The sequence below is a fragment of the Balaenoptera acutorostrata genome, chromosome 2 (assembly GCF_949987535.1).
Source record: "Balaenoptera acutorostrata chromosome 2, mBalAcu1.1, whole genome shotgun sequence".
Taxonomy (NCBI): domain Eukaryota; kingdom Metazoa; phylum Chordata; class Mammalia; order Artiodactyla; family Balaenopteridae; genus Balaenoptera; species Balaenoptera acutorostrata.
The window spans coordinates 121,749,253-121,765,280 of NC_080065.1; the positions used below are offsets into that span (position 1 = coordinate 121,749,253).

Below are 16,028 nucleotides of genomic sequence, written 5' to 3' on the forward strand. Positions count from 1 at the left end.
AAGGCCACGCACTCCTTGTCCGGACTCCTGGGCCTTCTTCCTTCCTCAGGAAACGTAGGCCGTTGCCCTTGGACTCAGATGCCCAGACCCTTTTCCTCTTGAACCCAAAAAGCTCCCCACTCCAAGCCTCAGGGGTTCTCTCTGCCAACTTTCCTCTCGCCCTCGCAGACCCTGGCTCCTCTCCCTCTGGTTGACGCTGCACAGCCCCTTCCTGATACCACCTGCGCCAACCTCCAGCCTCCTCTGCTCTGCACAGAGTCTTCACACTCACCTCATGAGCCCCAAGCCCCGCCTCCCCTCACGCGCTTCTCCTTCCTGGCCCAGCGCTTCACTCCACCATTATATTTCCTTTGTCCCAGACCAAACTCCAAGGCCACTCTGACCAGATCCCCCCAGGCTATGAGTAATGAGAGGGGAATGGGAAGGACTCTCTCAGGACCCCTGGGCCTCCACTACCCACCCACGTCCTGCCCCTTTCTCTCTGCCTCTTCCTCGGTAGCCAGCCGTCCATCAGATCCAGAGTGCCACCTGGGAAAGCAAAGGTGCTGTGAGCATCTGAAGATGCCTTCTTAGAACTGGAATCTTGGAGCTGTTTGGCCTGAGGAGTGGCACAGGTAGAAGGCCTGGCCTGGGGCTAGAAAGCACCTCTCTGTGAGTTCTGCTTCGAAGGAACAGGTATCTCCCAGGGAGAACGCCTTCCAGCCCCATAGGAAGCTTCATTCATGGATTCAGTGGGCCACCGTGGGCCGGCTCTCCTTATGAGGAGATGGTCTGAGACGGTCAGACCAGAATGAGACCACGGTCATCTGGGTTTCTGGAAGATGAAATAAAATATAAAGAATCCCTTTTATAAAGATAAGAGGTTCTTAGCCTCTTGGCGACCACAAACCCTTAGACTGGATGAAGGGTCCTCTCACCAGAAAGATGTCCATAGGCAAAAGTGCCCAAAGCTCTGCACACAGCATGGGCTCCACCCTGCAGAGGGCCAGGGAGAGCCCGGGCCTCCAGATAAGCTGTGTGCCAGTGGGCGGGCAGGCACCCGAGTCCCTTTCCCCAGGCCAGAGAGGGCAAGGGCGACCTAGCCTCATCCTGGGTCCAGTGCCCAAGTCCTGGCTGCAGGGAAAGAGTGAGTGAATGAGCACCTTTCTTTTCTCTTTGGGGACAGTGCCATCACATAGGGGCCCTTCCTCTCTACCATCATTTCACTGCGGCAAGAATTTTCCTCCAGGTTGAGAGGTGAGTGAAGTGCTATTTCCAATGCTTTCATAAGGGAAAAGTCTACAGAATTCACCCTATGGCCTTGAACCAGTCTGCTGACTCCTGACCAGCCAGCCGGACCTAGGGCCTTCCTAGGTCACTCTGAGAGGAAAGTACACTCCTACACACACACAGGGGTCAAGAGACCAGTCTCTACAGTAGAAACTTGTCTGGGCTCCAACCTTTGCTGGAATGCTGACCAGGGCAAAATAAATGAGGTGTCTGCAATTCAAATAAACAAGCAAACAAACAAAAAAACAATGTCTCATAAGGGAATGAGAGCAAAGTCTACAGGAGCCCTGGCTTAGTCTAAGACTTCTCTATCCATTTAAATTTTTAAAACAATTTTATTGAAGTATAGTTGATTTACAATGTTGTGTTAATTTCTGCCATACAGCAAAGTGATTCAGTTATATGTATATAATATTCTTTTTCATATTATTTTCCATTATGCTTTTTCACAGGGTATTGAATATAGTTCCCTATGCTACACAGTAGGACCTTGTTGTTTATCCATTCTATACATAATAGTTTGCATCTGCTAATACCAAACTGCCAATTCTTCCCTCCCCCACCCCCCTCCCCCTTGGCAACCACAAGTCTGTTCTCTATGTCTGTGTGTCTGTTTCTGTTTTGTTGATATGTTCATTTGTGTCATATTTTAGATTCCACATGTAAGTGACATTATATGGTATCTGTCTTTCTCTTTCTGACTTACTTAGTATGATAATCTCTAGGTCCATCCATGTTGCTGCAAACCCGTTTCAATTTATAATGAACTTACCCTGCCCCAACCCAGAGGATAAGAAATGAAATTGTTTTCCCTGTCAATTTGGGGCATTCCTCCCACATTTTTCCCTCAAGGTAATAAGAGAAAAAATTGCCTTTTGTATGTTTTGCATTAGGATTCAGTTAACAAACATTTACTGTGGGTCTGCAATGTACCACTATACACCAGGCATCACAGCAAAGAACTGGACAGATGTGCCCCTACCCCTTCCCTACACCACAGAAATAAGTCCAGGTGCAGTAAGTCTTCCCACAGGCGCTTCTGGATGTCTTGTCATCTAGGAGTCATGGAGGAGTCCCCCCCACCCCACCTTGGGAGGAAGTGACATTGAACACCTCCTGGAAGGGCGAAAGCAGCACATGGGGCTCAGTCTTCCATGGGGCCTGTTTGCCCCAGACATACTTTCCCAGCTCTCCAATGTTCCATCTCACTCCTGCCCTTCCCATCAGTAGGTGTGCAGGGGGCTGAGACACGGCCCATACAGTTATGGGGTCACAAAAGGAAGGTGGTACAAAGCCCCAGGAGTGCCAGCTGGGGTGGGTCTGGGTTGGCCTTGGATAGAAGCCACAGGTGGGACAGAAGTCACAGTCCTGAAATGTTGGTAGAGAGCTTGTCCTTCGAATAACCCCATCTTCCCTTCTCCTTCCCCTCAGTAGCCCTGTCTCTTCTCAGGGAAGGCAACCGCCTAAGGCGCAGCTCTGACATGTGGAGCGCGTTAGGATAATGCCACATGCCAGCCACGGCCTACAAAGCCCTGGGTTGTCCTGCCCACCTCTCCAGGACCAGCCCCACTGGCTTTCTCTGTCCAACGTTGGTCTTCTCTCAGTTTCTCATTGTTACCACCACGCTCCTTCTGTACATGGGGTCTTCACACACGCTGTTCCCTCCTCTGCCTAGAAGGCTTTCCCCTGACTCATCCCCACCCGACCTTCACCCTCACTTAACCACCTCTTGTTCATCCTTCAGATCTCAGCTCAAGCACCATTTTGTCAGAGCAGCCTTCCCTGCCCCCTGGTTCCATGTGCTCCTTGGCCCTTGTTCCTTTTTATACAGCATGGTTATTTGATCGATACCTGTCTCTCCTACTAGTTCATACAATCTGTGTGGGCAGGGACTGGTCTGTTTTTGGTCACCATGTGTGGCATCTGTCACAAAGCCTGTTGCATAGTAGGCTATCAGTAAAAGTCTGATGAATGCTTGGATGGATAAATGGATCAATGGATGTCTTTTATGGAGGAAGCTGTCTGTACCAAGCAGATCCCCTGGCGCTTACTTTGCGTGCTGGGTTGGCAGTGGTGGAGTCCAGGGAGCCCAGGGTGTCTGCCATGCCCACAGCAACTTGTCAGGAAAGTGGCCCGAGCCACTTCATTCCTGGTGAGGTCGTTGTGACTTGTGCCCTGTGGCTTGAGTGGAAGCAGCCTTATAGCTCTGGCTACGGTTGCCCAGATGAGGTCTGACGCCCCTGCCAAATGGCAAATGAGCTGGATGCGGAGAAGCCAATACTTTTTGAGGAGGATTGGCATGAAATTATACCCAGTAGAATTCATTTTGGGTGATGGCAGACTTGGGAGTTTCTCTTGAGAAGTCTAACTACCAGGAATTCTGGAAAAGTGAAAAAAGTAAAGGAGGGTCACTCCAGGGCTGGCTCAATCCCCAGCCATGCCCTGAGCTTTTGTTCTCGAAGACTGCTGGCTAACCCAGCCTTGGTAGCCCTGGGAACAGAGTGACTTTGTGGCTGAGGAAACCACATCCCTGCCACACTGCGCTGCCCCATAGCCTTGCAATATGCTTCCTTTACCACCGGTGATTCATGTCCATCCCTTCCTTTCCATTTTAAGGAGTAAGAACAATCCTAGTGTGAGGATGAGGAATGGGTTTCTCTGTGTGTTTGTCCTCATAGTGTGCTGAGCAGAAAAAAAAAAAAGGACTTCTTTAGTTACTTCTTAAGGCTGTTAGGAGTCTCTACAGCAAGCAGCTAGGGACCACGCAGCACAAAGACCTGTGTCCAGTGTCTTTTCTTCCCGATATGCTCACGTAGCTGTGGCACGTTAGCCTGCTGCTCCAATTGTTCATGGCATCCTAGTAGTTCCAGAACTGTTGGGGTCCTTAAGGTGACGTATCACAGCCCGGTGAAGACATGGCCTGTTTGTGAGTCAGTGGTAATCGCCAGCTCCCCAGGTGCTGAAGCTTTTTCAGGAGTCAATGCAGGTGTGGGTGCCTGGGTATCTGGGTGCCTTAGTTACTCCAATTTGTTTGCGGTTATGTCAATGTTACAAAAACCAAAAAAGCAAGCAAGATGTGAGTGTATCTATGTCCATGAGGTTGCTTATAGACCTAAAAAATGAATTCCAGATGTGTGATGATAAGATACGTAGAGGGAGGAAAAAAATTTGCAGTTGAAAAGTTTAGCTCAGGCGGGACTTCCCTGGTGATGCAGTGGTTAAGAATCTACCTGCCAATGCAGGGGACACGGGTTCGATCCCTGGTCCGGGAAGATCCCACATGCCGCAGAGCAACTGAGCCCACAAGCCACAACTACTGAGCCCGCGTGCTTCAACTACTGAAGCCCACGCGCCTGGGGTCCATGCTCCGCAGCAAGAGAAGCCACTGCAATGAGAAGCCCGCGCACCGCAACGAAGAGTAGTCCCCGCTTGCTCCAGCTAGAGAAAGCCTGCGCGCATCAACAAAGACCCAATGCAGCCAAAAATAAATTAAAAAAAAAAAAAAAGTTTAGCTCAGGCAGTGCTGATCAGAAGAATAAAAGGGTGTTTTGGGTCCATCTTAGTTAGGCAGACTGGAAGGGGAGCCATTTACGCCTGCTGTCCTGGCTTGTTTGCGGTCCATGTGAGCAGGGGCCCTGCCTAGTTTTGCTCTCTAAGGCATTCCCAGCGTCTGGTCCGAGGCCTGGTACATAGTGAGCCCCCCACAACTGTTTGTTGAGTGAATAAATGGATCAGAAAGTAGGTTTCAATCCTGAAGCCAGAGATCAGAATAGACAACTGACTGAAGGAAGAGATAGGGAGGGAGGGTCAAGGAGAGAGGCGAGTATTCTTTTCCACTGATATCTTTATCTCCAAATATCCTTATTTTTCATGAAAAAAATAGAGGAATGTTTGGGACCTTTTCCTTACCATTATAGTGCCTGGCATATAATAGAAACTCATCCAGCAATCATAAGCAAAAGAGAGAAATATTTTAATCTGTATGACAAGTGGACTCCTTTCCTGTGGTCCTGAAAACCGGAAGCATTCCCAGATGGTTTTTGCTCAGACCCCAGAGACATCCTAGCCAGGACCACACTGGAGCTCAGACAATGCATTTTTGGCAGAATGACCTCGCAGGGGGCTCCCACTACTCCATCCATGACACATTCAAGGCAGGCGACTTGGTTGACTTCTTACCTCATTTTTAAATCGTTTGAACTCTGGTTTTTAGCACACAGTGCGATAGCACTCTTACCAAAACAGGTTTGTGGAAGCAACACAGATGAGATCAACCCCCCTGGACCGCTTAGCACAGCGCCTCTCTGCAATGGAAACATTACACCGCATGACTTCGGGTAGCCAGAGTTGGCTTAGAGGAGCTTAACTGATTTGATTCATCAGTTCAAATCACCTTTAATGTGGCACATTAGTAATGCCACCATATTGTAAACGATACATCCACAGAGGCATTAGTCACTATACAAATAGAATTAATAGGTTTCACTACACTTCAAGATAAACATGTTGGAACAGTAACTCCATTCACTCAGGGCCTTTTGAGCTTGTTCCTTCAGGGCCCTTACCTGACTGTTAGAATAAACACAGAGTTTTATGGCCTACTTGCTCTGTGCGACTTCACCGTCACCAAATGACACACATTTAGAAATTGCATTTGTGTTCATCCACACGTTTATTTATTTATTTATTTGTTCATTCATTCTTTTATTTAGTAACTGAGATTGTTTTCCAGCTCAGTTCAGACAGTATTGTGGTTCCCTGACTATTATCATGAGTCACAAGAACCATTTTGTTGGAGTGCAAAAGTTACGAATACTTCAATGCCGGTGAGTCAAGAGAGCAGGCAGCGTGCATAGTAGTTAGAGAAGGAGTTTGGGTGTCAGACACACCTGGATTTGAATTCTAGTATCATTACGAACAATCTGTATGAACTCAGACATTGACTTCACTTCTCTGAGTCTCCATTTCCTTATTGTAAAGTGGCTGTGAAACCTCTCACCTCCCACCATCTCTACATTGTATATCTCTTCCTTCTTATGAACCTCTCATAGGGTCAAGAATCACATGAAGTCCATTCTCTATGTCTGCATCTTTGGGATAGGGAGGGTGGGAGGAAGATGCCAGAGGGAGGAGATGTGGGGATATATGTATATATATAGCTGATTCGCTTTGTTTTACAGCAGAAACTAACACAACATTGCAAAGCAATTATACTCCAATAAAGATGTTAAAAAAAAAAAAAAAAGAATCACATGAAGATCCGTGAGAGATCAGGAGGACTAAGCAGGCCTCCTGAAGGAAGCAATTAAGTTGGCCTGGGAAGGAAAGGTAGGACAGGGTGTCGGAGGGGCCATTCCCTACAGAGGTTACTGTGAAAGCAGGAGTGTGTTGATGGGAATGTGATGGTGTGTTGGAGGGAGTGGGGACAGCAGAGACCAGCTTAGTGACGGGAAAGGCGGGTGGTACAGGGGCTTGGTGGGAGGAGTCAGAAGACACAGGGTCGTGGAAAGCAGAGAGTGCAAGGTTTTATAAAATGCACAGAGTGAGGATTGGGGCCTAGGTACAGAATATTTCAGCCAGATTCTGTTATATCTTTCAATGATCAGCAAAGCATTTTTGCAAACATCAGTGCTTAAAAATGACACCCTCCGAGGTGGAGTCAGAAACATTTCCGGGAGTTATAACCCCAAGCAGACTGTAGAAAGATGTGCATTCACAACAGCTAGTTACTTAATGGCTTGTGCCTTAGTTATTTCATTGAGAAAAAGTAGGATGATGGTGTTAGCAATAGTAACTACATTGTAAATTTTCTGTGGTATTTAATATATAAAGCACACTGTTCTGTACTTAGCATAAAGTATGTGTTTGATCAATATTAGCTATTATTGTACACATGAAGAGATGTCTGGCAAGATTTTCCATCAACGGATTAACGATGGTTATTTCTGTTTGTGTGATTTCAAGTAACTTTTACTTTTTTTGTCTTTTCTCTAGAATTTGAATTTTTCTAAAAAACATGCAATATTTAAAAAAAACTTTACAGTATTTTTTAAAAAATCCATGCTTAGCAATGAAACATTTCAGGAGATGTAGTCTAGAGGGATGCAACTCTGTAACAGCCTTTCAAATGATCAAACTGAATAGTTTAACCCTTTAGCACTAAAAACTCCATTTCAGAAAAGGGTCTTTGTTTTTCATTTTCCTGATTGAATGGTCTATGATATGTGGGGAGCTTTTTACAAAAGAAGAGATCCTCAAAGTATGAAAAATCTCCTCCATTGTAAATACTTGGGCTTACAGCTTTGAAATGACAGATTTTGATTTTCTAGTTTCTGATTTTTCCATCAAATGTTCAAGGATCTTGAAGATAGAAGACAACCAAACATTCCCCCTGGAGACTGTGAACTTCACTTCACCAGGGCAGAGAAAATATCACTTCACCTTTGTAGTCCCAGTACTTGGCCAGTGCCAGAAACATAGTAGGTACTACATAAATATTTAAGTTGAATGAATAAATGCATGAATGAATCCTAAATCTAAGGGCTGAGTTTTTGCTTGGGAGGTGGGGGGAATGACACCCTATTACATGTTAAAATTTGATTAGGAAATTTTTAAAAATTAAATGCAAACAAAGTGATTTTACTAGGAGTAAATGTAAAACCAAAATTGAAGGATAAAATCCAATGACTGTTTATTGAGGGCCTATAGCACTCCAGGCCCTGATCTAAGTGTTGAGGATCCAGTTGTGAAGAGGAGCTTAACTCCAGTGGGGAACATAAACTTTGATCAAGTCATGACATGTGAGAAGAGAGACCCATGAGGGAAAGAGCTGGATGCTCTGGAAGTGTACACAGGGGTGGAGGGGCAGGTGGAGTGGAGTGGCAGAGAAAGCTTTTGTAAGGAAGGGACCTTTAAGCTGAGACTTGGGTTGGTGAGAAGGAGTGAGACAGGCGAGGAGTGGTGGGCAGGGCATTGCAGACGTTACCAAGGTAGAGGGCGAGAACAAGCAGAGGGAAACACAGGTATAAAGCCTTAAGTTGGGGAGTAGCTTGTGGCGTGTGAAGAACAGAACGAAGGCCAGTGTGGGCAAGGTACATGCGAGAGTGTTGGCAATGGCAGGGACCACATCACTCGGGGTGGGGCCGTGGTAGAGGGTTTATCCTAAATGCAATGGGAAGACCTTGAAGAGCTTTACTTTGAGAGTTACCATAACCTCATTTACATTTTCAGCATGTGCTATCTGTTGGGTGATCAAGGGATTGGAGCAAGGCTGAGTAGAAGCAGATGATAGTCCAGGTGAGAAATGATAGTGACCTGGACTAGGACGTGGACCTGACTATTGGTGGCTGGTAGACGTGGAAAGAAGTGGATAGATTTAAGGTATGGCTTGAAGGTTGAACTGACGAGTCCTGATGCTGGAGTGGAAGTAGAAGGGCAACCTGATTTAAGCCTGACTACTCCATCCAAACAGCAGCCGTTGCTCTTCCTTATCCCAGCACTCTGGCCCCCAACTCCCATTCGTGGTTTTATTTTTCTACTGAGCGCTCATTACCACGTGATATGCCAAATTTTACTTGTTTTCATATTTTAAAAAAATATCTGTTTACTCTATGAGAGCCTGGATTTTTGTCTGTTTTGTTTAATGTCTTTTTCCTGGTGCCCAAAATTATGCTTGATGCCTAATGGGCATTCAGTAAACATCTGTCACATTATTAAAAGAGGGAGTTAACAAATGAATAAATAAATGAGGGTGAGAGACAGGGATAAGCAAAGAATGTTTTAGTTGGTTATTATAGCATACCAAACAACCCCAGAGTATCAGTTGTATACCATAACAAACATTTTTTTTCCCACTTATGTGTCTGTGAATCAGCTTAGGTAGCTGAGCTTCAGGCTGCAGGTCTGTCGAGCTAGGCTCCAGGCTGTGGGTTGGGATCAGCTCTGCTCTTTGTGTATTTTCATCCTCCTTGGACCAATGCCTACCTCAGGTCTATTCTTCTAATGGTAGATGGCAAAAGCACAAAAGACCAAGCCAAATTACCAAGCACATCTAAAGATTTATGTTCATGTCATGTCTACTGTCCAAAGTCAACATGGCCAAAGTCAACATCAAAGAGGCAAAGAAGTATACGCCACCTTTTCTAGAGGAAGTTATGGCAAAGTCACATGGCAAATGGTATGGATGTATAGTGTGTACTCCTTCCACAACAGGGAGGGAGTGATGTTTTAGAACAATAATCCAGTCTATCACAGATGACTGCCAGGTATGAGCAACTCTGTGGATAGAGCTATTCATTGATATGGCAAAGATTGGAGAAGGACCAGGTTGGGGAGGAAGAATGACAAACATCAGGAGTTACATTTGGACCTGATAAATCCAGTTATACTACCAAGGGCAGATGTTACAAGTGGCAGACACATAACTAGCTTAAACTAAAGCAGAATGTATAGGGTAATGTGATTGGGAAGTGTCAGGGATATCTGTAGAGCTTCAGGAACAGCCAGATGAAGGGACTTTGTCAGGGCTTTGTCTTCTCCTCTCTATCTCAGCTCTGATTCTCTCTTTTGGCCTCATTTTCAAGCAAACTCCCTCTACATGGTGGCAAGATGGCCCCTGGTAGCCTCAGGGTCACCCTTAGCTTAGCAAGGGTGACAGTAAGAACGAAAGCTTCTCTCTCTCAATATCCATACATCAGTCTAAGAGATGACACTTGTTACTTTGTTTGAGTCATATGCTCATCTATGAACCAGTCACAGTGGCCTGGCTAGCGGGGAACTATGGTAACCCTCCTGGGCCATGTACCCACCTCTGGGGTAGGGTGTCTGGTCCTGTGGTTAAAATAGAAAGGAAATGGTACCACAAAGGAAGCAGGAGAAAGTGGATTGGAGAGTATGGCAGGCAGACAAAATCCACAACTACTGTAGCTCGGCGGAGATGTTAAGAGCATTTAGGTTTAAGGGCACTTAGGTTGCTTCCGTGACCTGGCCATTTTAAATAGTGCTGCAGTGAACATTGGGGTGCATGTGTCTTTTTGAATTATGGTTCTCTCTGGGTATATGCCCAGTAATGGGATTGCTGGGTCATATGGTAATTCTATTTTTAGTTTTTTAAGGAACCTCCATACTGTTCTCCATAGTGGCTGTATTATTTTACATTCCCACCAACAGTGCAAGAGGGTTCCCTTTTCTCCACACCCTCTCCAGCGTTTATTGTTTGTAGACTTTTTGATGATGGCCATTCTGACCGGTGTGAGGTGATACCTCATTGTAGTTTTGATTTGCATTTCTCTAATAACAGTGATGTTAGGCATCTTTTTCTGTGTTTTTGGCCAACTGTATGAAAATATATGTTTTTAAAACAAGCACTTAAATATCACTTACTATGTGCCAGGCACTGTTCTAAGTCCCTAACAAGTCTCTATTCATTTAATCCAAATAATAATTCTATTAAGTTAATTTTACTGTTACCGCATTTTACAGATGCCAACACCGAGGCACAGATTGGGTAAGAAACTTGTTCAAGGTCACACACGTAGTAAGCAAGAGAGTCTATGTTCAAACCAGGAATTCTAGCTTTGGAATGCTCACCACTACAATTTTATCTAGTTAAAGGGCATCGTGGAGAATGAGAAGTTTCTGTCTCCTTCTCCTCTCCCCAGTTCCACAACACTTCCAGATTTTCACCTGCTCCTCTGGATTTGCAGCGGAGTGCACATGTGGTTTGGCTCATCAGAGACTATGTGTCTGAGGATGAAAACTGAGAATGTAGAACCGGGGAGGTCAGTTGAGTTAACTCAGAGGGTGTTTGCCATCAGGAGGAACAGATGCTGTTTAAGTCAGGAAGAAATGAGCGTTCACTCCAAGCCTTGCTTTAGAAAGCCTCTTTGTTTTATGACTCTGGGTGCATGCAACCCTTTTAATTTTGTGTTTTGGATTCCAGCCATAGCAGGCCTTCTTTAATGTAGCAGATGGCTGGAGACGGGCAAGCGGGTTCCTACTCTCTACATGAAGCAGCCTTCCCTAGAGAGGAATCTCCCAATTATGTTGCTCTGAAAAAGAGAGGAGAAGATAACTTAAAATGGACACATTAAATTTACACCACATGTAAAGTAACCACTGCTTTAGGCATCTGCAGACATTTGGAGGTCAGAAAAACTTTTGAAAATCTGATGAAAGCTACAGACCTTTTCTGCAGAAAATTTGTACATAGGTATACATACAGAAACGTGCATGTTCATTCCATGGGGGCTCCTGGAGTCTCTGAGGTCTATCCCTGAAGCTTCAAGGAGTCTCTGGCCCCAAGATTCCTGTGCTTCCAGAGGAGACAGCTGTTACTCTTTTACTTTACTTTTCCTTTTTTCGATACATTAAGATTCTCAAGTTCTGTGTTGTGAAAATAAAGTATCTGTGGACTATTAAGGGATCATTTCACACCAGGACACTCAAATTTTACTGGAAAAAAATCCTGTCAAATATTGGATAAAGTCACTTTAGTGTATTCTCTGGTTGGCACAGAACCTTGGCTCATTCTGTTAAAAACTAACGTGAAGTTTCTTTTGAAAATTGTAACATGATTTTCTTCTCTCTGGGATCGTGGGGTATGTCTTTGCAGATCATTTCTTTGGGACTTCACTCTTCTCATAACTTTTCTAAGTTTAGCTCTGCCTTCTGCGCCATTTCCAATATTAAGGATGTGGGGTGGGGCTAGTTTTTCAGTTGAAGAGCATAGAATTTTCAGAACTTGGAAAGGAGGCTTTATTGTTTCCTGGACAATGTCCAGAAGAGTCACACAAGCTTAGACATTTCTTCCTTTGATGTCCACTTGCCACGACTGTGTGAGGAAGTGAGAGGTCTCTTAGGCGGCTACCAGGACCCTTTATGGATCTCCGTGATGTCATTCACTGATACTTCTACACTGGGTGACCCATCTGAACATCACCACATTCTTCCACTTCTACTGGGTGTGCACTGGTCATTTAGGGAGAATCTTCTGAGCTATAGCAAAGGGTCGGATTGAGATCTATATTAAATATATGGAAACCAAACCCAATTCGCCTCAATTACCTTACATTTAAAGATAAAAGTTTACAAATATGGAAAGACTGAGTTAATTATTCCAGTTCTTCTTGTTCCACATATGCTCCCACATTTCCTGAAAATTATCTGCATACTGGATCTGCAAAATTCAGGGTGGGAGTAGGTCATTGACCAAACATTTAGGCTGGTTCTTTACATCAAATGAATAAATAACACAGTTATTGGAAAAATTCAAAGAAAGGGCTCATTTTCTCCCTAAACATCAACTCAACTAGAGGGAAACTGTTTAGGTTTTAAATCAGGGTTTGTGAACCTCAGCACGATTGATATTCTGGGCTGGATAATTCTTGGTAGAAGGAGGCTGTCCTGTGTATCGTAGAACGTTTAGCCTCTACCCAGTAGATGTCACTAGCACCACCCTCCTAGATGTGACAACCAAGATTGTTTTCAAATATTATCATATGTTCCCTGGGGGCCACAGTCACCCCTGCTTGAGAAGCATTGGCCTAAATTATCCAGAATTAAGTTTCTCTGTAAGTAATATAAAATTGAGTACTGAAGCTGCTTCTGTTTGATCTTTCTGATCAGGTGAATGCTAAACTGAAAAAGTAGTTTGTCTATTTTGATGCCCCACTAACCATATGTATCTGTTCAGGTCATCCTGTTCTACATTTGCTTTTAGATCCCATTTGATTGCCCAAAACAGGGACTTCCTTACTCCTTTCCTATGGCTCTGACAGGCCTGTTCATTTGCTGTTTGATAATCTTTTTCACTATACAGATCTTTAATGAGCTGTCTGATTTTTTTATGCCCTTTAAGGTCTGGGTGATGTCTCAGTCCTTTGGAAGGAGTTTCCCTTCCTGTCTTCTATGTTATCATCTCTTCCGATTTAAGACCTAAGCTGAGCCTACACAGCAACTTGGAGAAGTTGGTGTCTCTGGTTGATCTGATCAGTATTTGGACACATAGTTCAGGAAGCAAAACTTTTGGCTTTGAGATCAACATGTGATTGTCAAAAGGAATCCCGTAATCACAAATTGTTCTCTCCATTTGTGGGTGCAGTGACTGCAAGACAGCAAACTGTTTTGGGAAGGATTTTACTGGCTGTTTGAAGGGAGGAGTGGCTGAAGCATACAAAATATTTAAACCAAATTTTTATGTGTTATAATGTTCAACAAAGCTCTCTGCAAACAGTTCTGGGAAAAAAAAAAAAAAACAAAGGCATCCTCCAAGGCAGCGTTATGGGCACTTTTGGGAGTTGTAAAGCCATGCAGGCTCCAGAAATATGTGCCTTCCAAGGGCTGGAAACTTCTGAATTAACAACAAATAATCAGTGAGTGTGACAAAGAGTTAAAGTACACAGACTTTACTTTCACAAAGTTTATGATGTAGTAAAGAGTTTTAAGACGTAGACCTGAGATTGCAAACTGATGGCCAGCAGGCTAAATTGGGACCATGGATTTGTTTTACTTGGCTTGTACAGGGTTGGCCTCTTGAATGTCTAAGAAAGAAAAAAGAGTGAAAGAATGAAAGAAGTTGCTAAACATGTAAAACTGAGATTTTTGTATTAAAATCTGGATTTCCAGCTGTTTTGTTCATGGTGACATTTGGCTGGAGTGAAATAGCAGCTGCCCTCTCAGTTTCCCCACCCTGGCCCACTACACTCCCTTACCAGGCCTCTGTCCCTATCTGAGATGACTACCCTTAATGCAGAGACTTGGACAACATTCACCACGCCTCTTCACTGTGGAAACAAACCGCTAAAGTCTGGAGCAAAATAGCAGATTCCCATTTGTTTCAGGGGAGATGACCCTGGCTCAGGCCACGTTGGTGGCACTAGAGGCAGTGAGCAGTGGTCAGATTTGGGATATATTTTGAACATGGCGTTGCTAAGATTTCGTGATAGTTCGGTTTAGGGAATGAGAGGGAGGATTTGAAAATGACTCCAATTTTGATTTTTATTTAGATTAATTTATTTCAAAAGTAAAACTACAGTGGAATATTGGAAAACCAGGATTGAACTTTTAAAATAAAAACAAAATTATTTTAAAGTTTTTCTTCACTAGTACTCTCTGAATTGGGTGCCCTAGATGGTACTATTATCCTTTTCTGGGAAATGCTGACACTTTGGGGAATTGGGGAGGGGGGAGAGCATTGAGAAGAGCCCCAGTAACTACAAAAAGAGAATTAGGCTCTTGCCCCCAGAGATGCAGTGGAGGGACATCAGTCTATGGATGGCCTCTGTACACCTCAGTGTCCCCACCTGGCCAGGACGGTGTTATCTTGAACTCCTGGGGTGTCAATACATGGGCAGGCCTACTTCAGGGAGCTACAAGGTCTGGCACTGCAAGAGCGGTGGGGGATGGTAGAGGTTCCAAGATTTCCACGTGGGAGGGGGCTTAGGGCATCCAGTAAGAAGCTGTAAGATGTTCAGAAGCTTGTTTTGAAGCTACTTTTCCACAGAAAGAGGACTCTCTTCTCTCAGATTTATATTACAAATCATTAAGAGTAGCAAAGTTGTATCCGAAGATGTTTTTATTTACACTTCATACGTGACTGGGAAAATCTCCAACTGTCCATGTCGAGGACAATTATTTTATTATAATGTGGGTTGATTTGGTTAGTGGAGACTACTAGTGGCTATCGGGACGGTGGGAACTAGCCGACTGCCATTCCTGGGCCTGGCCATGGACGAGAGAAGCCTCCGGCAGATCGGCAGATCGGAAGCCAGAGTTTGCGGGCGCCGAGCCAAGCGCGGTGGCTTCCTTCAGCCGCTGTAGCGAGGAGGCCCTTCCCTCGGTGGGTCCCACATTGGTCACTCGGCGGCTTGCGCGCATGCGCCGACCCCGCGGCGTCCTCCCCGGCTCCTTCCCTCCTTCATCCGGGTCCTGGGCGAGCGGGCGCCGTGCGCGTGTCCCGCGGCCGAGCTGCTAATAAAGTTGCGCTGTGGGCAAGCGCAGCTACGGCGCCGGGAGAGCGCGCGCCGCCGGCCCGTGAGTGAACGTGGGGTCTCGGGAGGGGCGGGCGAGCGGGACCGGGGTTGCAGGCTCTGCCCGGACGTGGCTCTGCCCTAGCGGCCGGACGCGGGCCGAGGCGGGGGCGTGCGGGCGCGGGCGGAGCGGAAACCACCCGGGCCTGAGGGGCGGGAGGTAGGCCGAGTCCCGGCCTGCCGGGGTCCAGGCAGGCGGCGATGGTGCGGCCCGTCTGGCTGTGGAGGCCTCGCCTGCCCCGGGGCGTCCCCGGACTGTGGTGGGAGGCATTCGGGACGCCCTCGCGGGGATCCCCGGCCCCCCCTTCTGTCCGGAGGAGCGGTTTGTTCTCCCTCATCCAAGCGCCACCCTCAGTACACACCCCTGGTAGGATTGCCGAGCTCGGCCGAGCAGCCCGGTCGGCTACACTGCAAAGCCGTCCAGTGGCTTGATGAATCCGTGCCGCCGTCGCTTTGTGTTTCAAAGATAAGGATCTACGCTTATCGGTGGAAATTACACTCTGGGCAGTTGTGACCTGCTGCTGCGCTCAGCTGGTAGTTAGACCCGGTTTCTGCCACTTGCCATGCCAGTTTTCATCATTGCAAAGATTTCTTCTACTTTATGTAAACTTTAGCGGCAAGGAAAACGACTGGCAAGGTCTGTTTGCCTTCACCATATTCACCCCCTACCGGGGTCCTTCACTTCAGTGTCTGTACTCATATTCCGGTCTGTCCCCCTCCCCCTCCCTCTTT

At 45.9% G+C, this 16,028-nt stretch overlaps 1 protein-coding gene across 2 annotated transcripts in view; it reads left to right on the forward strand.

Annotated features, from left to right (window-relative positions):
• Positions 1-15,159: 15,159 nt before the first annotated feature.
• The window catches only part of SMAD5 (SMAD family member 5), a 49,489-nt gene continuing 48,620 nt past the window's right edge, over positions 15,160-16,028 (forward strand). Inside the window, exon 1 of one of the 2 annotated variants that reach the window (XM_007172188.3) lies at positions 15,160-15,300. The gene's annotated coding sequence lies outside the window, so the exon portion shown is untranslated. Of the gene's footprint in view, positions 15,301-15,915; positions 15,934-16,028 lie in introns of those variants that run through there. The other variant, XM_057540555.1, reaches the window with a different exon arrangement.